The following is a 25,610-nucleotide window of genomic DNA, read 5'->3' on the forward strand; positions in this document are numbered from 1 at the left end:
TCTTTTACGTGAAAATGCGGAAAATATATGCTTGTAACAAAAATTTAAATTAATGATAATAAGCAATACTTTATGCATTTCGATAATTCGTACTAAAGAAATTTTATACAAAAGAAAGAAAGAAAGAGAAATAGAAAGCTATTATCATATTAAATTGTATTTGATATCGTATGATATAAAAGTCACGATCCTTATCGTATATTTCGCGTTTTTATATTACATTATCTAATGTAAGTACTCACAAATTATTGAATGTCAAAAGATTGCATAAACAAAAAAAATTAATACAAATCGCTAAATTAATTCATCTCTATATTAATATTTTATTGCACGTTAGATTGTTCAGAATATTATAACGCGAAAGTCAAGTATAACAGCGGGTAGTTTAAAGCGAAAGATGCAATCGAGCGTTGATCCATCCGAGATAACGATGGCGCTAAGCGTGAAGAATGATTTTTGGTTCGCTCGCGCTGAAGAGGTCAATGCTGAGAGAAGGCGAGGAAACCGGGAGTATAACATCGTCGCCACAGGCACTGTGCGGCAAGCTATTAAAAACCCAAGTTATGAATGAAAGCCGGGGCTGAAATAGAATGGCATGCCGGGTCCCGCCCACAGGAACAGGTACGAACATCACGACTACGCACAGCCTCGACTGAGACCAGAGTGTCAAAAGATTCCCAAATAGCTACGGACGATTATCGAATGCGCAAGTCGCCGCCTCGCGCGCGCAGAACCGGTAGTCAAATCTTCGGATAATTCAATTACTATGCACATGTCAAAATCAACTTGTTCACGTCAATACTCGCTGGGCTTTATAAAAAAAAAGATTGTGCGGCAGAAGTGTTTGCATAGGCGATTCATTCGACGTGTTAAGAGTTCGTTATGCGTTTCTTGATGCTTTTAATGTTCTCTTCGAGAGGACAAATTTATAGAGTAGATTTATGAAGAGCTTTATAATCGAGCGCAACGGATACACGTGTGCAAAGTAAAATGTATTTAATAATTACATTATGTTTTATTGTACATTCTATTTTAATAATTACACATTTAATTTTTTTCAATTAATCATGTTGAATGAGAGTGGGGGGGAGTAAACAGTAATTTGATGATTCGATAAATTTATATGGAAATCATAAGTTGGACCGATCGAAATTCGACGTTAAAGTTTCTGGAAGGGACACAGTGTCCGACTATCTGTCACATTCTTGACGTCAGCAGCCGGTATCCGGAGAGCCGGTACTCGAGCGTCCTGACGATTCAATTAGGATTCAGGCACGCCGGCGAAGGTCCGGATCTCTTCTCTCGCCTCTCTTACCATCTTTCTTTCGTGATATAATCGATCGCCGATTTCACAAGAGATCCGATCGATCGTACTCTCGCTCGTTGATATATGAAGAATCAAATGCAAGCGTCTGCAAGGTATCAGAATCTTCGAAATGCGATTTAAGTAACAACATAATAAACGCATCGAGAAAAAAATAATTGCTCGTTATCTCAATCATTAATTTTAAATATAATTACGTAACGTACACGTGGATTTTTCAATAATATAATTCTATCAGTCTCAGTTTATAATTTAGGTTATATTATAACGCAAATTTTTTTCTCGAGATATATATATATATATATATATATATATATATAATGAAATACGAGCCAATTGGACTTGAGAACAAAGATCTACATTTAGTCACTCGAGAATGGATCGCAAATTATCTCGAAGTGTTATGTTTTACGCGCGGACAATGTCGGGAGCGTTACGTTTAATTAATCGCGAGAAGAGAACCCAGTCGTTATACCACTACGTCGTCTACACAGACGAGTCGCCGACGAGACTAAGGAAGCGAGACCAAAGCATCGGACCAAGGGCTGAAAGCCTCGATGAAGCCATCGTCGAGAAGCGTCGCGGGGACAATGGAGCAATCAATAGGGTAATGTGAGGACACTTTATCGAATTATCGATGCGGTCGACACTGGCGTACCTACGGTCAATGGACACGGGTACCCTGCTTTTCGAACGAACCCTTACTCGCCGTATCTCTCTCTCTCTCTCTCGCTCTTTCTCCTCTCTCTTTCTCCTCTCTCTTTCTCCTCTCTCTCTTTCTCCTCTCTCTCTTTCTCCTCTCTCTTTCTCACCCGCGTCCATCTCTCTGCCTCGCTCCCTCTGGTCAACACGTAGTCCTCTCTTTGCTGCTTTCAATCTGTCTATCCGCGTCTCTTTCTCGCTGGTTCCCGTCAATGTTCGGCGACTGATAGAGCCGGAGCATCCGCGCTGTAACACGCTCAGTCGCCCTTGACACTTTGGGCCGTTAATGTCCGAGAAGCACGCGATAAATCCGGCCCCGAACGAAAGCGTATTTCTATCTTACCGTGGTGTTATCCCGGGAGTGTCCTTCGGTGTAGGAAGGAGTGCCTCCGCGGCGTATGTCATCTCTCACACTCGCTAAAGATACTGGTTTGTACACTTGTCCTATTTCTGCACGGTGTGTTCCTACCATTTGCAATCCTTGTATCAAACAAATTGCAAAACCTTTTATTCTCATTTCTCTCTGTTTTCTTTGTAATGAAAACAATTTCTTTGAAACGAAAATAATAGCCGATTGCACGCGACAGATCAATTAATAAAATCGATCGATCGATGCATAAAACTTTATTCCACATGGTTCGCTCCACACATCTTTACTCTTCTAATACACTTGTTCGCGTACAAGATAATCTCTCTCTCTAATCCCCAATACATAAATTTGTTTGTCCAGTTGACAGGGAATCCGTAATGCAGAAGAGTTTTGCGGATGACAAGATGCAGCTAGAAAATCCGGTCGTGAGTGGGTTTCGCACCCGTTTGCGCGGCAAACGGTTTAACAGGGACGATAGTGGGCCGATATTTTTACGCGGACTCGATGTCACATATTTCATGTCAGTTTGATTGGGATTTTTTTTCTCTCCGCGTCTTTGTATATGAATATCGTCTCGCGCGCGTATATACGCGTGTATATGCATGCGCTTGTAATTGCCGCGGCCGGTCTTCGGTGTGTCCTTATCTTCTTCGCCCGGTCGTCCCGCGTCGCTCCGTGTCGTGTCGTCCCGCGAAGCACGCTCGATTGACCGCGTGTGAGAACACGATATCGCACGAATGAGTTATGATCCCTATTCGTGGATTTGCATACCGATTCATTATGCGCCGGTGGAACTGAAAATTGGAACGCAACGTGGCGCAACAGAATCGCGCGCTGCATGTGGAACGTCGAAGGAGGGCGGCAGCAGAAACGATAAATCAAAGGCCTCCTGCCTCGCGTGTGTCCCTCTCTCCCTCTCCCTCCTCTTCGTTTCGCCTCTCCTTTTTCACGAACCGTATGCAAATTGTGCTCGCCTTAATGGCGAACGATACAACGGTCCAGGGAAAGAAAGGAGCATCCCGCATATCCGAAAAACTTTCCGCACGCGGCTTTTTTTCGCGTATGACATTATCGTTTCGAATGTGCGAATTCGCTCGGCGAAGACGGCGTGCACAGATGTACTAAATTACGTACAAACAAATCACTTTGGCACGATATGCGCAAACACAGTTGTGTAACGCTACGACGTTGAATAATTCGATTTATATAACGGTGGTGCTATTGTCGACGCACGTTGTTCTGTTTCTCAGATTTGTCAAGGAATATTTGACAATTGTTAGAATATTACTGCTTCGTTTTTCTTCAACATATTTCAGCAAAGTTGGAATACATGCCACATATTTTCGATTAATTACAAAGATCGGGAAAACAAAATTTAATATAATTATTTTTACGAATAATCTTAATAAAAATAAGTTTTCTTACTTTCTCCATTTAACTTTTGCTCTGTCAAATAAATATAAATAAAGAGAGAGAAAATACAAAAGCAATGGTAAAGAGGAGAGAAGCGCTTTCGAAAGACGGATGAACGGAGTCTGAGATAAGAGGAGATGACAGGTGAGGTACGTGGGCGGAGACGGGACAGATAGGCCGATATACATGATGCTATTCACGTTGATATTCTTATAGCCATATCTTCTCTTTCTCATTTATTTCTTTAATATCAGTACATTCATATGATTCACTTATGATTCACTAAAATCCTAGAAGAATCAACAGAAGATCTTCTGTTGATTCTTCTAGGATTTTAGCTCTTAATTTATTAAATAAATTAATCAAGATTATAGGTATACATGATCAAAGGTGTTATAGTATTCGTTCCATCATTGTCTTGTATGACACATTGATTCTCGTCTGCCGTACGGTAAACATACATACGGATCAATGAGTGTACATATCATCCGCGAACAATTCGTCATTCTGACCTAAACGACGGGCGCATAGATAGGGACAGAGAGATGAGAGCCCGCGCGATCGCGTTAAAGCGCGCGTATATCCGCGGCTAAACAGCAACGGCAGCAGCATCGGCAGCAATACCGGGAGTAGCAGAAGCAGCAACGGACACCCCTCCATGACTGCAGGCTGTCTATCCTTTCGTCTCTTCTCTCTCTTTTCTCTTACCTCCTCTTTGCCAATGTTGGTTAGCCCTGGCTCCCTCTTTCCTCTCCCTGTTTCTCTCTTTCTTTCCTGGCTGATTCTTTGCCTCTCTCCCTCACTCTACCTGGATCTCTCACCGTCACTGTCTTACTCTCTCTATACCTTCTCTTCTCCGAGTCTCTTTAGTTTTGTGCGCTACCTGCCTGCCTTGTGGCTCGCTCGTATCGTATCGTATCGTATGTAAGTGAAGCGAGATGCCGTGGCGTGCGCGCGCGCGCACGCGGGACGAGACGCGATCGGGGTTGGGGCCCCCAAGACGACGGGTTACTGTGTGCGGGACGGTATGGCGTTGTCTCTTCGCGTGTAGGCACACGGTCCTCTCACACGTGCTCATACGCACGTACGCACACCGCGTGGCACGGCGCGGCGCGATATAACGGGGAAGACGAGAGCACTCTCGCGTGAGGGAGACAGCATGCCGGAGTGTACGGGGCCCGTACACCAGGCTCCAGCATCCGACACATACAGGTGCGTAAACGTGCTCTCCTGCGCTCTCCCGATTCCGCTCTCGCGATCGCGAGACCGTAGTAGGGTACGTTGTGCGCGCGAATGAGAAAGAAAGGAAGAGAGAGGACACATACATGTGTGAGTCTGGTATCGCTTGCGATTGTGTGCACGGCCGGTGCACAAGAGCGTGGGCTCCCCTTCCTCCGGAGCCACACTCCACCTCCTCCTCTCGGTCTCTACCTCCTTCTTCTACCTGCCGGCCCGGTCGACACACATGTGTATGTGTACCTTGGTCTTCAGTGTAAGATCTGAACCAGCGGAGAACGCACGCTATTGTTATATCATTATCATTGTCATCGTCCGTGGCCGTTCGTTCGCGCCTGTTCCCGCCGCCGCGGTGTATTGTGAACATTTCGTGTCGATGCTCGTGTGGTACCGCGAGGGTGATTGAGACGAAAAATCTATTCCGATCTGGTCCAATCGATCGACTACGCGGGTGCGGTGTACGTATCGGGCGCCGGGTGCGAACGAGAGAAACGTTCGGGCACGAATAAAACGTGCGGCGAGAGATCCACTGCATCCCTTCGCGGCCGATACGCGGATCTCCGCAGGATCGAATGGCGACATGGGATGCGTGCTGGTACCGCGTTCACTGACGGTACGGGACAGTATGTTGTGAACACGTGGGAAACTGCATCCGTCGATCGTCGTCGTAGTCTTCGTCAACGTCATCGTAATTTCGATTCTATCGCCGAGATTCATTCGCAAATGGATCGTTAGAAAAGGACCGTCTTTCGAATTTCATTTTGCATTAAAAAATTTATAGATTTCTTATTAAGGAAACGGATAGTCAAGGAATATTGTTAGATCGAACATGTTTGTCGTCCGTATCTATACAAAATTCACATAATGATCACAATTTAAAGCGTCTATCATCGATCGATGTTGAGTTTATAATTAATCGACGGTGGTCGAATGTAATCGATCAAAAAGTAGATCAGGATTATTAGGAAGACCCGATGACGGGAAGGAAGGCTTCGAATCTTGACAGACGAGAAGGACAGAATAGGTTGGAAGGAAACTATGGATGATGCTAATTAAAGCGATTAGACTTTGGGGTTAATTGTTCTGGAACGCCAAACTTGCATGATCCCACGTCGATGCTGCTGTCGTGCTTGTTATCTTTGTATCCCTTGAAGTAGAACTGAAAGGGCAAACGATCCACAACCGGGCCAATTTGATGAGCCTTGAATCTTCGTTGTTGTTTACACAAGGCTGATCTGAGAAGATTGTTTGATCGTAAACGAGACGTTGGATTTGACGTCTACCCGAGAATTGTGGCGCTAATTGCCTGTGTTGTAATGCCATTGGCTTTATTGACAACTGTCAAGAGCATTTTCTATCTCGGTGAAAAGCGTTTTATCAATCTTAAATATTTCTTTTCTTCTTCTATAATAATTATATCTTATTACTATTACATGTACAATTTTTTGTTTAATATATAATTTCTCTTATTTTTTTCTATAGTGATTAAATCAAAATTGTTAACAAGCCTCTTTTGGTTTTACAGTAGTCGCTTTAATAATATAAACGTATAAAGCCGACTCGATATACTGCACGATCGATATGATCTCGATGATTGCTCAATTAGTTTTAAACGTGAGTATTTATAGTGTATCGTGAAAGATTCGTCCGGTTGGTCTAGCTTTTTTGTGATCGCGCGTGATTAGTGCGAAATATATATCTCTGATCGCCCGGAAACGTGAACTATAATAGTGTGGGTAAAACACCTTGACGAAAGTGCAAGAGCTTTAAAGCCTCGTGTCAGGTGCCATCGACAAGAAACAGGGCGAGCTAGTGCGTTTTATTAGAAATTGATTACGCGGACGAGTAATCGTGATGACGAGTGATTCATACAATAGACGCTTCACTTGTTCGGAAATAGCCAGTTGAAACTGACGGTAAGCTGCATTTATCATTTTGCTTGTAATGAAAAATATTGTTTAAAAAAGTCTTTATTTTTCTCTATTCAAATTTATTTCGCTTCTTGAACGAGATTAGTACGCGAGATTTCATGCACGAATAACAATAATAATAATTTTATGTTTTGGCTGTCTCGCTGCATCATGTAATATCCACCACATTTCGTCGAAATACATTACACGAATATACATTACAGAAGATACGGACGTGGAACAGATTAATCTTTAACTTACGTTAGTAGGAAATTCTTCATGCCATATTATGTCGAGAATATCTCGAGTCGCGTGCGCGAAAAGGGTTAAAAAGGCGGTCTCAAAAATGTCAATTAGGCGCAAGAGCAATTCGCAGAATCGGCAGATGCGGTCGATCTCTCTCTCTCACGACGGCATCTCTCGCGCGCGAGCACGAATTCTCTCAGGTAATACGCGAGTAAATGGAACGATAAATCCTGCGATTGTCGAACGTCGATAATCGTTCGGCGACGCCGTACCGCCGTAAACAGGGCGAAAGAGAAGACGATCATTGTCCAATTCGTTATCATGTACACATGATCGGCGGCGGTCCGATTGATTTTCCCCGCTGCGAAGAGCAAAAATCGCGTTCTCGCTAAACACGGCTCGGTCACGTTCGCGATGTAACTCGCGTCTCGCAAGCCGCGAGACAGTTCTCGATCCGCGACAGCGCTTTCGGCGCTCGTCGATTCGTCGAAACTCGCGTACTTATTACCGAGGTAATCGCCTAAGCGGTGTCTCGCCGCCGCGGAATGTCGCGCAAAACGCGCACGTCCGTCTCTTCCAGGAGCTCGTTTCTCGTTTTGGATTTGCTGCATACCCATAATGGGACCTATCGTAATACGCTGCTTATTTTCATTAAATGCACGACAATTTAAACGATCGTGGTTGCTGTCGCGTACGAAACAATCGTCAATGAAATTGCGGTTACGATCGCGGCCACCTATGCATTGCGACGCGTTCGACTTTCTCGGATTTTGCGTTTATCTTTCACGTGTCTGCGATGATGCGCTTAAATCAGCTGTGTCGCCGATAGACGTGGAATAAAGAAAACGATCGATGATTGCGCTCAGAAAGTTTTCTCGTTTAGGCTGTGTTACGATTTCCTCGAATCCATAAAAGTTTCTATCGTTACATCTTCCTAATTTTATTAATATTGATTTGTTATTATAGCCACATATCGCGCGCCCGCGAATTTCACCTCTCCGCGACCGGACGCGTCTGATAATGATCTGAAAGTACGAGATAGGCATTAAATGTTTACAACGAGCAAACGACCGGCTAAGATTTCTACGATCTTACCGATCGTTACAATGGGGGCCCGATGTGAGAAAACGTATATCTTCTTGCCACGCGTGTGTGATTACTGATTACATTTTACAATCCTGACGCAATAAATTATTAATCAAAGCACTTAATTATATAGTTCCTAATGAAACTAGAAATTTCCCGGGATCATCTATAGCCCGTGTATTATTATCTTCCATTACACGTGTACGTGGATATCTCAGATGTACAATGTGCACAATGCACTTGTATCGAGTTATTAAGTCGATCCCGTATCGCGGTATTTGCGGCCGGAAATTAAGATGTAGAATGAATGCAACGATGTTGCGCATTCATTTTACACGTATTCCTTTTGCATAGGCACTCATTGTCGTACCTTTCGCCTCTCTTTGTGGCGCTCTTTTGTTCCTTTCCCTTTTTTTATATGATAAATATGTACGATGATAATATACAGAGAGAGGAAATTTAAGTATAACCGGATGTAGTTATCTTTGACACCTGCCGCAGTCTCGTATGAATTCCTTCATTGCACGTTATACCTGTTGCGAAATCGCGTTCTCTCGCGTTGCATATATAGTTGATAGCGGTCATTTTTAGTGGCCATAATTTTTACTTAAAAGAAGTTCCTGTCAGCAGTGATTTGGGTACCGCGTGAAGCGCCGCTTTTATTGTACGCACGGGAGGAGACAGTCCAATTAAGGGCACATTTGTATACTTAAGTGCGCCGATATCGATGCATAAATCGGACCAGGCTCAACGATTTATAGCTCCACCGAATGTCGTAAAACGTCTACCGCGAGATACGCACGGGGAAGCCGGACCTTCCTGTTCTTAGAATCCTCAATGGATACAGATATTTAGGCGAAAGATGTACAAGAGGAATTGTAATGCATCTTTTACGATTATAAATCTATCGCGAAGAGTGATATCTAAAAATATATTCGGTGTTATATTAAAATTTCAACAATTATGTTTAATATTTTAAAAGTTCCATCGAATGTAATACATATTTAATGATATATCACACACACACACACATTGGGAAAAAAAGAATGAATAAATATTTTTATACGCACATTAAATAATAAATAATAGATTTATCGAAAAGACACAAATGATTTTTTCATAATACACTGGTCTTTAATTCTCCCGCAATAGACATGTCTGTGGCACAAAAAGTGACTTTGAATATCTCTAAAAGGAAATGTCTCTCGAGTTTACCGTATACAAAGTCAACCCCCGAAGCACGCAACGTTAAACCCTTTACGCGCTGCGTCACAAAGGAAAGCGAGTCGTCGGTAACCCTTACAAGATTGATTCTCCCTCTCTCTCTCTCATTCTTCCGCGTTTCGAAATGTATACGCGTGGCCGCGATGTAAAGTGTATTTCCCTTGTCGTAAATCTTCTTCGCTTGTTTCTCACGTGCTCTTCAACGATCGGCGTTGAGTTACGTCGGTATTTTTATTCTCTTACCAGCTGTTTCGATGTGTTAGAAGCTCGTAAATGTTCAAAATGAAATCCTTTAAAGAGCGCGGCATATTCATTTTGTGTATCTGGCAATTTGCATGTAAATCCGCTGTGTTTGAACGTAAAGACCATAGGAAATCGTAATTTTCCGCATCAAGAGCTATGACATTTTTAATACACCGAGTAGGTATGCACCTATTTCTATGATATTGTATGAAAAATATATTTTTCTGTCAGTGTGTGGCTTTATTACATGATAAACGATCTAATGCTCCGATCGTTTGGATTAAGACTTTGAATATCGTGAAAAGTTGTCTTTAAACATTCCACTTTATACACATTTTTTGCAAGGTAATTAAATAAAATGCTTTAAATTTCTTACTATACAATAATATATGTTATAACTTTTATATATAAGTCTATATATTTAATTTATTGTATAACTGTTTTAACATTCTCGACAACTACTGATCCATGTTCGATCTGTCATATATACTGATTGTGAAATTTCTCCTAATCAAACAATATTCTCATCGCGTGTAGTTTTCTATTATCGCGTATTTAATCATATCAATATTCCATCAATTATATTTGAATGTAGATAGAAATTTAATGTAATAAGAGATTTGCATTTTTTTCTTGATTTGTCAAAGTGCATACGATTTGATGTCAAAAGCATCGGCGATGCTACGCATCGAATTTTTGCGAAACAGGTGGTTTTGCCCATATAGCGAATACAATGTGAGCTCGCGTCGTTCGCGTATCGCGCGATCTGTCTTCGTAGCGAATCCTGTTCGCCTTGGCATGGAAAATGCACACGCGTGTCCTAATAGAGTTCTTTGTTGAAAACCGAACTCAATTGTTATGGTTATTCAGAGTGGAACAATGTCCGGTCAACCAGTTTGTCTCGAAACGCATGCGTCCTGCGTCCGCCAATCGCGGTATGCACGATCTTATCTCGCAACCCGGAGCGAAATGCAAATTGAAGTTTCCTCGCATAATTGGTCCTCTTTAAGCGCTTACCTATTTGAGAAACGCGCGTGGACGAACGAATTAAGTTCGCCGTCATTTTTATCGAACGTTGACATGAAACATAAATATTGAAACGTTCAATAATCATAACACCATTCTCAAAGTGCGCGCGACAAGTTGATTATCTTGTTACATCACGTATTCCGTCGCCATTCACACAAGATATTAAAAATTGCAGTTGCGTGTTCGGGACAGAGTTGAAACACTTTACAATAATTATTACAATTAATTTATACTTCAGTCAATTAAATTAAAAAAATTTTTAACGATATAGATTGTACTGTATATAAAATATGGGGAAGAGAGAGCGTTATCGAAATCCGATCATTATGAAAAAGAAATTTACTTTTGATAGTTTTGCATGTATACGTTCATCATTTATACTTGGCGAAATGATTCGCGGCGAAGTTACCTGACCCGTTCGCCCACCCGGCCTCATCGAATTCCCCCATTCCACGAAATAAATATAAAAGATCAAAGCAATTCACGGATTTAATGTCCGTGGGTTCGACCCATAAACGAGGCACCGATGCTAGCTGGGAAATAAAGTGAGATGGGTATTCTTCCCGCATCCACGATAGCTTTCATGTTATAGCTTAAGAGACAACACGCCCACTTGATGATCATCTGAAAACGATCCCGGTTCTCTCGCAATATCCAACAGCATTCATATCCAAATTATATCGAGATTAGTTGTAATTAAAATTAAAGTTTGAAAGCGCATTTGTGTCCGACTAACGAAGTATTTCTTTATCTTGGTCGGCGATAAAATTTTTTCGTTTCTGTTTCTATATCTCGAAACACGAGGGCGACTTTCGACGAGACAATATAGCGACATCATATTTTATTAAAATAGAGCGCAATTTCGCGCGAAAAGGCGGCACAACCGAATTCAGGGATCCGTAAACCTTTAAATGCGTCCTCCCAATGGGAGGCTCCCATCCTTCCAAATTTTCGTCTAACCCGACGTATCTACCTGCGCGCGCAGAACATAACCCGCAGCTGCTTACGCTATCGATGAAACGGTCATTGACCCGGCGAACAGGTACCCTTCAGCCCTAACCAGTTTACTCTTTGGGCCCCAGAAAATGTCAACGAGAGCGAGTCGTCGTAGTGTCAACGGATCGCCGATTGCGAGCGGTCATTTGTGCGGCGATCCTTAAAGGGCCACTCCTTCCCTTCCCCTCTCTCTTCTCCGTTTCCATTTTGCTCTTTGCAAAGCACGATCCTTTATAGTGGCGAATCTGGCCTCTGGAATCCCGAGGCATTTATCGGTGAAGTTAATACAGGTGAAAGAAGAGAGAGAAAGACTGCGCACATTCTCTCGTCGTAGTTGCCGTTGTCGTAATGAAGCGAGCTCTCTCCTCTCCTTTCGTCTCCTCGTCCTCTTTCTCTCCTTCTTTCTCCAAATGAATGGTTGGCGTTTCTCTCCTGTTCGGCGAAACACGATGGTTTCTCGACGAAGAGAGGTTATTCCTGATGGTTGGGCGGTTGGTATCATCGAAAGGGGTGAGAGGAAGAGGGGAAAGGCCAAAGGAAGAAGGCAGGGCGACGGTGGGCCTAATTAGTCAGGGATATATCTGGAATCTCATGGAGGCTGAGTTTTGTAGGCCTCCTTCAGTTTTATGTACGCAGGCGGATTTCTCTCGTGGATTAGCATACAAATCGATTTAAACTCGAGATAAATAGCCACTCACGGGTTCCTCACACGGAGCCGACTTGGGGCATTATCTTGTCCACCGTCGAGATTAACGCTTAATGCTTTATACTTTACAGTCGAGGAGCCTCCCCACGCTGCCTCCTGCGGGTACCACTATATACACTTAAGTACGTACCTGCGTTTTGTCATGACACCGTCGAGTGGCTCTTCATCTCTTTCTCTCGTCCCGGTGCCTCGCGCGTTTCGCGCCAATGTTCCTTCGTTATTCCATCCCGCGACCGATCGGGCAAACTCGTTTCCGATTAATTGAAACGCCGGATCATCGTTTGCGCAATAACGGTCCGCCAATGCGGCGGATCGTTTACACTTTACATCCCCGATGGATTTCACGGGAGTATCCGCGGACGCTCTTTACCGCAGCGCTAACGCCGATGAAATGACTCCAACATATGCTATTATCGTGTTACGCGAGTTTATGCTTTGTCGCGCGGCGCTATATTATATCTAGTAGACACGCGTAGCGATCCGTATCGCGCTCGCTCGTCTGATTAATGTGAAGAGGAAGGGTAATTTGCATACGTCGATCAAAATTCGCCTCGCGGATATGCTTCTCGATACTCTCGCGATCTCTCTCGAGTGTCACGAGAAAATATTCGCTTTCGCGAAATATTATATATATTCGTTAGCATTTTATGACCATTTTACGCCCGCTTCTGTAGCATTACCTCTCCTAATCACCGCGGCGTGCTAATACTTACGTTAACGTTTTATTCGGCGCTTTAATGATTATCGCATCCTCCCCTCCCTCCCTCCCTCTCTCTCTCTCTCTCTCTCTCTCTCTCTCTCTCTCTCTCTCTCTCTCTCTCTCTCTCTCTCTCTCTCTCTCTTTCTTTCTTTCTTTCTCCGTAAGCGGAAATACAATGTTCGTGCGCGTAGACGAGTCGTAACTTTTGCACGCTCGTAACGAGTACGACGTTATTCGATCGTATAACGCGATTATATGCGTTTCAGAAGCATTTACAATTTTCGAAAAACAACGGTTATTTTATATTATCCCTCGTGGCGTATTTATTGCTCGGCCGATAGAAATTACATTGATTTTATGATTACGTTAAAACGTTCGATTTATGTGCTTATATATAGCCTTGAGTGACGATTAATTATTCGTCGTGTATAATGCGAGCGATGCCGTTGACTTCACCGATAGAATAGGAACGAGTTTCGATGCCGCGCGTCTGATTTCTCCGAGATGCACGCAAGGTTCGTTGTGTTTTAGCGGAATATTTCGATTATTCATGACGATTCAAGGTTTTGAATATAGCGAACGTCGTTCGGATAGTCATTAACGAGACGCGGATACACGTGGAGGTACGAGAATCGAATCTCCCAAGAGATTAGCTATATCGTCGAAAGAGAGAAAGAAAGCTGCTCGTTATACCTTACTCTTTTATACTAATTTATACCGTTATATCTCCTTATACTCGGAACTTGTATTTTTTTAATTGGCTATTGCGTAAAGATTATAAAACTGATTCTCTTCGATCAGTATGTTCATTCTTTATACGCTGTACCATAAATTTTTTTATAAAATTCATTGAAATATTTGTCATATGTCAGCGAATCCATTATTTATTCGATTAAATTATCGCGTATCCATTCTAGGATTATTATCTTTGAAACTTTTAACATTAATTACAACTCTTTTATTGTCAAGACATTTTTATTATCATTTTTTTTATATCGAAGAGGCGAGCATATACTTATAATGTTAAAATGTATGCTTATTGTATGACGATATTTCTCAAGAAAAAAAAAACGAGCTAACATTAAGCGAGAGACGTGCTTGTAAATCTTGCCTTCTTGTTCTAACGATTATCATAAATTAGTTAATTAGGAAGAATTATCGGAAACTGCAAATAGCCCAAAGGCTGTTTAGATCCGATGATGGTATCATGCGGTTATGCTTAGTCGCCGTAACGGAGAAAGAACTTATTAAGCGATTATACCATTCCACTTGCGTATTTAACAGAAAGTAATTTTCGCTACGGGGCACCACTCACACAGCATCATCATATTATCTCCGTTATTTATTCATTTTGTTCATCCGTTATATCTAATAAGGTTACAATCGACGATAGAAAATAGCGTGCTCGCTTTCGCGAATGCTCGACGCCCGTTCGTTAGCGTAACGTTCAATTAGCGATTACTTTGTTTGTACCGGAATTATCATCTCGCGTGTCCCGGCGAAATCATTAACGGCCGACTTTTAGCTTCGCGGCAAGCCGTCGGATCGCCCCGATTGATCTAACACGCGATCGTGTTACAAATACTGGCCGCGCACGTAATAAGGATGAGGGAGGGAAGGAGGGAAGCTGCATTCGGACAGCTCGCATGGCATACGTCGACTAATGAATTGGTAATACAAAGATTTCTAATGCGACTCCTGATAGCCGGTCTCAGGATAATAATGTCAGGTCCCCGCCACGTCCCCGATTGCTCCGTAAAGCGCGCGAGGCAGCCGGAAAGAGAGGCGCAAGTGGGCCACTCTTGAAACGGATGAGCAGGTGAACGGGCGTAAATCAGGGTAGACTTAAGTCACGGCACGGAAGGGGAGAAGATGAGAGATGGCAGAGAAAAGAGAGAGAGAGAGAGAGAGAGAAAGGAAGGACAAGAAGAAACATAAAGATAAAGAAAGACGCCAAGAGAGGTCGACAGAGCGAGAATGACGGAGGACAGAATGAAGAGAAAAAGACGGACAGGAGCGCGCAGAGCAGTTCTTACGCAGCGCGGAGGGGACAGCAAGATTGGAAGCGTCCGATGCTGGATCGAGACCAGCTGCTGTCACCGACCTGCCTGGTAGACAGCCGGATTATTGCATGGAAGCCTCCATGGACCATGGATGCGCGCTGACTCCGCGCTATGTGTCCATAACGGCCAAGTTGCTGTGGTCGATTTTGAAAGACGACGTGGAAATCACATGCTTACTAAATCCGGATTTTACGAGTGAAAGCATCTTTGAGAAATGCCGTAGAATTGTTTTACGAGAGGACGAAGCGTAGTCAAAAGTAGTCTATTCGCGAATACATATTTGTTTCGAACATAAACAATTAAGGCATCTCGAGATGTATCTAGTAGATATATTTAGTAATTATTTGCGGAGAAACCCTCGTTGACAGCTTGACACGGCAGTGAGATGAATATTGCATCTTGCGCTATTAATATAAACTCTTGGGGGACATCGTTAAAGCCGCACGTCGATGTACCGCGCTCAGCGTTCGCACCTTGCCGATCGAATTGTTGATTGCCACTTGACCTCGCGGTATCTCTCGCATCGCGAACGATACGGCTCAAAGCCGCAAGTGAGATCGAAGTACTTTCATGCAGAAATGAATGTTGAGAGAAGGCGCTAAAGCAATGGAGAAACCGTCGCGGCTAATAAATCTCTCTGCCGATACATAATGCGGCTCCGCCGCGAGAATTATGCGCGATTGATAAGACGCGGCGCAAAAGTGTAATTTACGACATCGTTTGCACGCGATGTAATTGACTGTAAATGAAATTGTAAGAGGGGAAGCTGTGTGTGCGGTGTCAATCCCGCCTCGAATAAGTCGATACACCCAAACGCTTTGCGAAGTTTTGCGCGCGACTTTATTGCCCTGTAATTTAGCGGAGAGCATTTCTCCGACAGGCACGTATAAAATCCTTCACGTTCGATAACGTATCGAGGCAAATCGCAATAATACGAAAATATGGAGCACACTCTGATGCATAACCTGTGCAATCTTCTACGCATATATCAAAGGAATATCTCAAAATATCTCCGGCCGCGCTTTCGATCAGTAGCGTGTTTCTTTTCGCGTGACGAAGTTTAATTTGGAAATTCCTGCGCGCGAGAGAGAGAAAGAGAGAAAGACTCTCACTCTTCGAGGGTATGGATAATACGTGACACCGTGGAATCGGTGCTAGGCGGCAAGGTGTTGAAGTTAAGGGGCTCGTATTTTTGTCGCCGCCAGAGCTCGTCGTCTTCGTCGTCGTCGGCGCGGCGAACCCCTTTTCGGGTACGGTGGCGATAAATCCGTATCTTTATGAAACGCCGTCGGACATTGCTGCCTATAGTGGCTTCTTTTGTTCGGTTAAATGTTCCGTAGCTCCGGACCGGCTGCTCTCGATCTCTCTTTCGCCTCCTCCATCCGTCGGCCCGACATGCCTTCCTTCGCGTTTTCTTGTAGAGACATTGTATTTGGACCGCACAATCTCTTCGACATTTATATCGATCTTTTTTTCCCAGTGCTATACATGTGTTGCCAAAATTAAAATTAATTATTTTAGTTAGTCCCCTCTCTAAAAAAGGAAAACGCGCGTTTAGCAATTTTTTCTAAACGAACGGATTAGCATGCGTGTAAGATATAATAGGTGATCCTTATTGGATTCGCAGTGTCACCGAGGGTTAATATTCGGAGAAAGTGTATATTTTATGCGGCATTTAGCAGCCTCGAGAAATCGCGCGCCTGTGGTCGGAAGCGAGTGATTTTACGGCTGCAGATAAGAGCCGAGAGTAAATCTGACTCAACGACGTAATTATGAATATTTACGCGTTATTAATTTATTTCTAGGTGAAAGTGAATATTATGTAAACAGATGCTGGTATACGCGTTAATCGAATTATACTTATCTATCGGACTCTGTCGACAGTACATTCTTTCCAAAGGACGACGCGTGTTTCGTCTAGAGACGAAATTACAATAATACAATATAAGTAAACCTCGATCTTTCACTTACGAGAATCAACTCTTTCGTGGGAGCTGTTATCCAGCACTTATAGATATTTCGTGTATCCATGTAAAGGGGGGCCCCTGACGATCCAATCTTATCGTGACGAGGGACTCTGAGTTCGGTCGGATCCCATATAAATTATTGCCCCTGAATTTCGAAACACTCCACCTCCATCTTCTTCTCCTCTCTCTCTCTTTTTTTCTTTTATTCCAAGACTTTTGCTGTCTGTTCTTTCTCCAACAATCTGGTAGGAATTTAACGCGTTACGATCGTCGTATAGTGAGGAGACACAAGAGACGGGAGGGAGCGGCATCTAATCAAAGAATGGCGGTAATCACCGAAAATAATGTCCTAACATTTCGTAGACCTTTAAAGCCTACGTACACGGCCGGTTTGAGCAACCGAGACGCGATGGGCAATAAATTGTTGGCACCTACGCGCGAATGCCGCGTGCTCACCTCTTTTCTCTCTCTCTCTCTTTGTCCTGCTCCGCTGAGACGATTTCCGGTCCGCTCTGCTCTGCCCCGCCCTTCCCTTCTCGCGTAGCCACGTTGAGACCGATCACCGATTCGAGACACCTTAAAACAATAATGAAGGGATAGCTCGTTGTTAATGCCTTGGCTTTTTGTGCGAGACATTCCGTGACAGATGGGGATAAATTTATGGCGGTCAGGTACAAACGTGATGTGTCGACGATCTTAGCGACGTAACTTTCTTCGCGATGATACTTAGATCGCGGGTGACATTGAACATTATGCGCGACATGAAAATTACGTCAAAATGAAAAAGAATACGTCGGTCGAAAAAAGCGGTGCGTCAATGCTCGCGTTCGAATAAAAGTTGTTTTTCGAGCAATCGTTAAATACAATATAGTCTTATCAAGCAATATAGATAATTGTTAAGCATAATAAGCACGTGACGTAACGATGTCATTTTTTGAAATGACTAAAACGATTACAATGTATTATTCTTATACGCTTATACAAAGAAATACGCGACGATATATATGCGCATATGAATAAACGAGACGGTTTGGAAAAAGCGACGATATTTTATACCTAATCGGTAAAAAGCCGCGCACATTGTATAGGAATATTGAATTTGTATTGACAGTAACATATAAGTTACGTAGCCGAAAATAAATATGTAACTGTCAATGTTCATTGCGCTATATTCTATGCGTTTCCGTAGACAATAATGGCTGGCAGACGTTTCCATGAGGATTGCACATCTCGCGAACACATCTATACAAAAGTAAATGCTTTGAAAGGACACATGAGGCAATCTATAGATAGAAACAATATTTCTCTTTCAGTTGCTTTCTTTAAGTAAGATCGACGCGATTGAAGACAGGTATTCTGTGGCACGATATAGAAATGGCTTTGAATTCGTTTAAATAAATTTCATTAACGTCACTATGTTACATAATTATTTATTGATAAAAATTTATTCGATATTAAGGAAATATTGTAAATAAAATGATTAACTTAAAAAAAAAAAAAAATTGTCAAATATTAGCATATTTTTTTTCTATTTTTGTAAGCTTTATCCGGTATCAATTAATAATATTCGTTAAATATTCGTTCTTGTTTGTGGATTACGGCAAGAAAATATTAGCAATTATCCAAAGTCGTTGTCTGGAAAGGAAAGCAAATATTAGTTCCTCGTCGCATCGCCGCCACTCGAGAGACGCAATTATCGGATATTCGTAAAAAGGCGAAAGAAGAGGGCAACAAGACGGGCGTTGATGCGACCGATACCGTTATATAGCGCAGCTTATAATAAAGTAAATAAAGAGTCCAACCGACAACTTGACTTTCCGCTAAGGCGAATCGCTTTTATTTTTCCTTTCGTTCAATCGTGAGGGGACGAAAAGGAATCGCACACCCTCGAACCAGTTCAGAGGCAGCACAGCCTGTTCTCGTTCTACACTCGTTATGCATTATCATTCTTGATATCGTTTGTTGATTATGTAATTGACGGCCAGTAAGCTCTTCGTTCTTCACTAATTTCATTTCGGCCACCTGCCTGATTCATTGCATGTTCTTTTACAAAATTGTTCCTTTTACACTCTAAAGAATCGTTAACAAAATAGAAGATAAAATCATTCGTGGGCATTTTAAATTTCCATGCGACAGGGTACAAGGTTTTTCTATATATATCTCTCTTCACTCTTCTTTTATACTTCACACCTAATTTTTTTGTAATTTTTAGAGAACCAGCAACATTATGAAATTTTCGAGTTTTACGACAAAAAAAATGAAAAAATGTATGTGTATAAATGTAATAATGTGTATAAATCTTTATTCTTAATTGCAAAATCATTAAAAATGGGCAGGATATTGATTGGTAATTTTATGATTTTAAAAAATCGATATATCTTGAAGAAAACTGTAATGTTGTCTATATGATGTTGAAAGTATTGCTTTTTTAGTTTGTTTTATATTATTTCGCTACGTCTTGCTCTGAAGAAACAATATTGCTCAATCTCACGATATCGTGTGTCTTATATATTTATATATCATTACAAAGTATAAAATAAATATTTATGAAGCATTAATTTCTTGACATTTTATTGAAATCGAAGTTCTTATGTGACAGAGAAAGTAGACATTTTTGCGTTACATAAGAATCTGTCATATTTGAATGTGACTATTTACTTTTACAGTTAATAAATTTTCAGTTTAACACCTGTTCTATTTTGTCGCGATTTATTCCCTCTATTTTTTTTCAACCGCAAATGGTTTTTTTGGACAGTAGATTTTTTCTGGAGCCTAAAATGTATTACGAGTAACGAGAAATATATTATTAAAATTAAATACGTGAAATTATTTTTATCAATGGTGCAAATTCGCTTCCTTTCAATTTAATTAATAGCTAAAGTCCAAGTATTTCTAGTCGCTTTTATTATCGCTATTTCTGAATATCGATCAATTTTATTTTGGACAAGAAATTAACTGCTTTAAATAAAGAAATTGTAACATGCTAATTAAACCAGCTTTATATCCAACGAGATTGCTGCAAAATAGTTCTCTTAATCCGATAACTCAGATCTATAAGGAGGTAAACGTACGATGTTTATTATATTATGTTGCTTGATGTTTCCGGTGAAAATGCAAAAGGCGGAAATGATTATTGCACAGAAGAAAAAGACGTTGCAATATTATTCGTCTTATACGCCGACAACTGTTAAGCATCTGCGATAAACATAACGGGAATTAAATATTCAAATACAGTCTGTATTAATCAAAGATAATTTTGGCGAATAATTTTTATTCCATTACATAAAATGTCAAGAAGATGGTAGATTAATTAATTTTGCCAAGCATTTTTACGATTAAGATCAAATATATTTTTACTGAAGACGATGTGCAATCAAATACGGTTTTCATTGCGACACACGATTTATGGTCGACTGTCGTCGACCACGCGACGAAACTTTATCAACATTTGCGTACGTTAATCGCTCACGCACGCTACGATCAAAAGCGATCGAAAGGATTATGGGCACAAGAAGGCCATATCGTATGTCGTCGCTTGACGCGCGCGACAGTTTCCCCGTCCAATTATCATTCGTGAGCCGCGACACCTGCGGCGAGTCGAGCTGCGCAGCCCCGAGTCCTTTCCAGCAAGTCAGACAGAAGCCGCACGCATTAATATCCTCACGCCCGGCGGCGAATTGTTCTCGTTAAATAGGGCGAGAGCAGCAGCAGAGCTCCGCGAGTCGCGATAATCACCGGCGCGGCGATGGCGGCGGGTGCATCTGCATATAAGCCGACCAGCGCGCGAGCGGACGAGAGCGAAGCGGAGCGTCCGGTGACAACGGCTAAAGGGGATCAGTCCGTAAATGTAAACTTGAACGAGCGGTGCAAAAAGCGCGCGACTCTTCTGCGTCGGGCGAAGGGCCGTTTGTCTGGCTAGAGGCCGGAACGAGCGCGCGGAGGCTCCTCGGGCTCTCCTCTTCTCCCTCGTCTCTCAGCCCTGGTGCACGCGGGGCTCTTGTCTACTGCTCGGTTCCCCTCTTCTCCGCCGCTCGTTGTAGTGTCTTCTTCGCCTTGCTTCCCGCACCGTGTTCCTCTTCTTCCGTCTCTGTGCTCTTTCCGCTCTCTGTGCTCTTTCCGCTCTCTCCGCTCTCTCCCCCTGCCGCCCTCGCTCCAATCTCTTCTTCCCTTCCCTCTTTTCGCTGTCGGTTCCCGTCTCTGTCGTCCGTCTGTTTCGCTTCTTGCACTCCGCTCGTACGCTCATCTCCATTCCGGCCACGCTGCTCATCCTTTTTCTCGCGGCGCGGCCACCGGCAATCCCGGAAAACGCGCGCGCCGTCTCTGAATCGCCTTGCTCGTTCGCTTTTACTAGCCGCGTCCGCGAGGCTTTCTCTACGGCGAAACGTCTGTTTTGAGAGCATCCGTTTAAGGGAAACAACATGACGACGCGGAAAAAACTTTTAGAAACGTATACAAAATATTTCTCTCTCTTCCTTTTGAAAACTTGGAAGCTGCACGTGTATATAATACGAAGGAGAGAATTGAATTACATACCTATATGAAAATTTTTCGTCTTATATTTATATTTTCTGATTTAAGAGAAATAAACATACAAAAATATATTTTATATACATATACATTTATTGATATTAATATTAATATTAATATAAATGATATAAATGAAATGTATTATTGAAACTGAAATATTCTTGAAACATTCAGCACTACTTCAGTGATTTTTCAAACCTCATTTCTTAAGCACGAGTGAATAATTAGCTCGAATAAGAAACGAGCATGTTGTCAGTCTTTTCTCTTAACACGCTTTATTAACTCTCTAGTCTAGACATACGAAGGATACGAACACAGAAGAGCTATTGTGCAAGTTGTTCGGTATTCATCTTGTATAAGCTTTTGCGAGTGGGCATTTATTCGATGTACGTAATCTCGTTTTTAACTTATAATTATGCGGTACACGTTATAAAAAATAATATTGCTGTGCCTGCTAAAGCGGAATGTGTCAAATCTTTATCCACTTTTCATATCCATCGTTAGAAACAGAATTATAAAATATCACTGCGGTACATGATATAATCGTATTCGAGATGATAAGTAAACCATTGAGAATTTGCAGTATTCTTCAACATAGTCGGAGTTTAAGTTATGAAACCATATCTTCGGCTTTTCACTCGCACTTTATCTTCTCTCAAGTTCGATTTTTTTTATCCGATTATTTTGACGACATCGATCTCCACCGTTGAAAGATCATTGAATATGATTTAATATCGATGCGCATCCATGATATATCCCGCGTCTTCTTCCTCTCTTTTCCACTTTTCTTTTTCTATACGCCACACTATCCACCTCCATTTTTCGCGTCGTGCTTCTTCCGGCGAGAAGGCAGCAAAAGGCAGCGATGCAGTCGGTGGAGGAAGAGCATTCGGTGAATTGAATTATTTAAAGCCCGCGCAAGAACAGGCGTCTTTTATGAGTGGCTCCACACAATGGCGGCTTTGTGCCTCTCAGATACACGTGTTGCGTGTGCGCGCGTTCACGTACGCGGCGCGGCCGCGTCGCCCGGCATGAATGTGCTAATAATGAAGGTAAATTTGTTCCGAGGAGTCATTAATTAAAGTATTTTGTAACAAGGCGACGTCCGCCGCCGCGTGCGCGCGCATCGTCGCGCGGTCTCCACCCTGATGGGCTTTCTTTCCACCCTGCGCGCACGTTGCATAACACACTGGGCGGTGTTCAGAATTAGCGCTCGGAGCAACCAGAATTACCAGGGTATACTCACTCACCCCTCTAACCTTTGGACAGTAGAAATAAATGAATATACTTTCAAACGGTTACAATGAAAGAGAGACATATATAGAACACGATTGATGGCGATGTTTCTTTGAAAGAAAAATTATTCATTCGTACCTGTTTAAAGGAAAAGACCGTAACTCTAAAGCATTCTATATTATATATTATATGTAGGTACACGCGGCTTGCGTCTATGTGTCGTTTGTATATATATGCGCGCGAATAGATGAGAGCCGGTGGCAAGAACGGCGTATAAATAATAAAAATGGCGATCATAGAATTGCTAATGTTTCAAAGAGAGATATTATTCTTTTCAGAAGATGACAGGGCGCGTACCACAGCACGAGACTTTTCAGAAAGTCGCTAGAGACGGGGGGGTGTGATGGGGAATTGAAAAAGGGGGTAAGGACGACAGAAGAACCGCGACACGATGGGTTGACGTTGGCGGGTGGTGGATAGTGGGATGGCCACAACATCTCGTGTTTTCTCTTTGCGCGGACTTGGTGGATACGCGCGTGTACAAGACCGCGCAAATAAACTCGCACCGCCATACTTAAATATTGCTCGTCGAGACACTTCGTATGTATGTGCATATCCACACACCGAAATCGCGTACGCATACGCGCTCACAAACGGCCACAAACGAGCGGGTTTGCGTGAATACGTATACATTATATGTGTCTATACAAAACAAGCGGCCACCAGTAATTCAAAGGCCCTATTCAAGGCTCTGTCTCTATTCTTGCTCTCGCGTTTGTAAACCATTTCATTTGCTCCTCGCCGGAGCGTATACTAATAACTAATAAGAAACTCTGCTCCCGGACTTTTAACCGCCAACAACGTATCACGGCTGCCTTCATTATACAAATAACCAACGCGGCCAACAGTGGCTTTAATATTGTCTCGACTAGCTGGGAAAGCAATAAGGGAATCGTAGGAAGTTGATTCAAAGTGTAAGACGCTATTCACTTGCCACGCGATGTTTTATTCGTAAGGGTGCGTTTCCTTATAGCGAAAGAACGGCAACAAACGTGAAGTGAATTATTTTCCTCTGCGAGAAATATTTTATACACTGCTCACAGATTGATTGATTCACACACACATGGCACATTTTGAAATAGTTTAATCTCTGCTCAACTTTTTATTATAGTTTTCCACGATTGTCTTATCTTTTTTAATCTCTCTATAACGTGAATACGTTTCGGGATATTAAACTTTGACGATGTTAAACTTTAATTTGTTGATATTAATCGAAACAAAATCATTTTCTAAAATTCTAAATTATACCATACATACACGTATTTTATTGCTCCAAATTCTTCCATTTCATTTGCACTCATAATTTGTACGTACATATATTTGATTCTTTTTAATCGCTACACTACTAAAAATTTTCGTGTTATACCAATAATACAGTATCTGCTAGAATGATCGATGTTAAGAATACGGCACAAAGATGATGATAATGATAATTTTACGTATAACTTATATAGGATACATATGTGTATTTTGAGTGATTCTACTACTTATCATCAAGGGCGATCTATCATCGACGCCATTAAGATATCTCTTTCGCGCAGAACGTACGCGAAACTTGACATGTATTACTGATGTTTTATTCATAAAACAATTTACATTCTACTGGTTTTATTTACTAGTTCTACCAAATTAAATAAATATATTTATTTAATGAACTTTGAGATAAAGAGAGTTTTAATAAGCCAACATATCTGATCTTTTTCACAATTAATGTTGTATTTATTGGCTTAATTAAAGTAATAATGCGCAATATTAGGTATCCCTACAGAACGTTTATATAAATATTTATGTTTTTTTTAATCTTTAGATACAATCGTTTTATATAAACACTAAAAGTGTAATTTATATTATATACGTTGTTAAATTCATATTATATTTAATTAAATAGCGTATTTTATATTTTGCTTACATTATTAAAAATAATAGTAAAAGTGGTAGAAAAAATATTACTATAAGCATCAAGTTAAAATTGAAAAAGATTGGAAAATTTTCGACATTTTTGTATATCCATAAATTAATAATAGATTATACGCAATTAATTTTGTTTCGTAAAAATTGACTCTTGAAATTTCTATAATCTATTAAAAAGGAAGACATACGCGCGCGAATGAGACTTAATCTATCTATCTTGCTGCCGAAGTTAATGAGCGGGCCTGAAAAAAAAGAGTTTAACGTGTAATTACAGTCAGTTGAGTCAGTCCGTTTGCTCTTATCACGGAAGAAAGATTACGTGTCTATCTAGATGATGTCACGATGGAACCAATGAATGCCGGGTATCTTGCTCTCTCTTTCCTCGATAGATATCGACTTGTTAGCGAGTATGTATACATTCATGTTTCATCGTAAGAGCGAAACTATGGACATCGTAAACACGAAGTCGCGCTGGTATGCGGGTTACGTCATCTGCGACGCCATCAGGTGAAGATACGCTCGGGACGAGGTGTCCTTGGTGGACACCTGTCGGGACGCCCCGTCGACGGGACGATTATCGAATGACGAGAGCGAGCACGAGCACAGTTACGAAGGTCTGAGGGGCAGGTGGGGCAGAGTGAGGGCAGAATCACCCTCTTGC

At 41.8% G+C, this 25,610-nt stretch overlaps 1 protein-coding gene across 3 annotated transcripts in view; it reads left to right on the forward strand.

Moving 5' to 3' along the window:
- Sox102f (transcription factor Sox102F) overlaps positions 1 to 25,610 on the forward strand; it is a 156,441-nt gene that overhangs the window by 8,890 nt on the left and 121,941 nt on the right. The window contains exons 1-2 of one of the 3 annotated variants that reach the window (XM_083037304.1): positions 5,314 to 6,407; positions 6,528 to 6,961. The exons of 1 other annotated variant lie outside the window; for it this stretch is intronic. The gene's annotated coding sequence lies outside the window, so the exon portion shown is untranslated. Of the gene's footprint in view, positions 1 to 5,313; positions 6,962 to 25,610 lie in introns of those variants that run through there. One more of the 3 variants, XM_083037302.1, reaches the window with a different exon arrangement.

This window comes from Prenolepis imparis, unplaced genomic scaffold, assembly GCF_030444845.1.
Source record: "Prenolepis imparis isolate NDT839.2.m4 unplaced genomic scaffold, iyPreImpa1.0 SCAF_4, whole genome shotgun sequence".
NCBI classification, from domain to species: domain Eukaryota; kingdom Metazoa; phylum Arthropoda; class Insecta; order Hymenoptera; family Formicidae; genus Prenolepis; species Prenolepis imparis.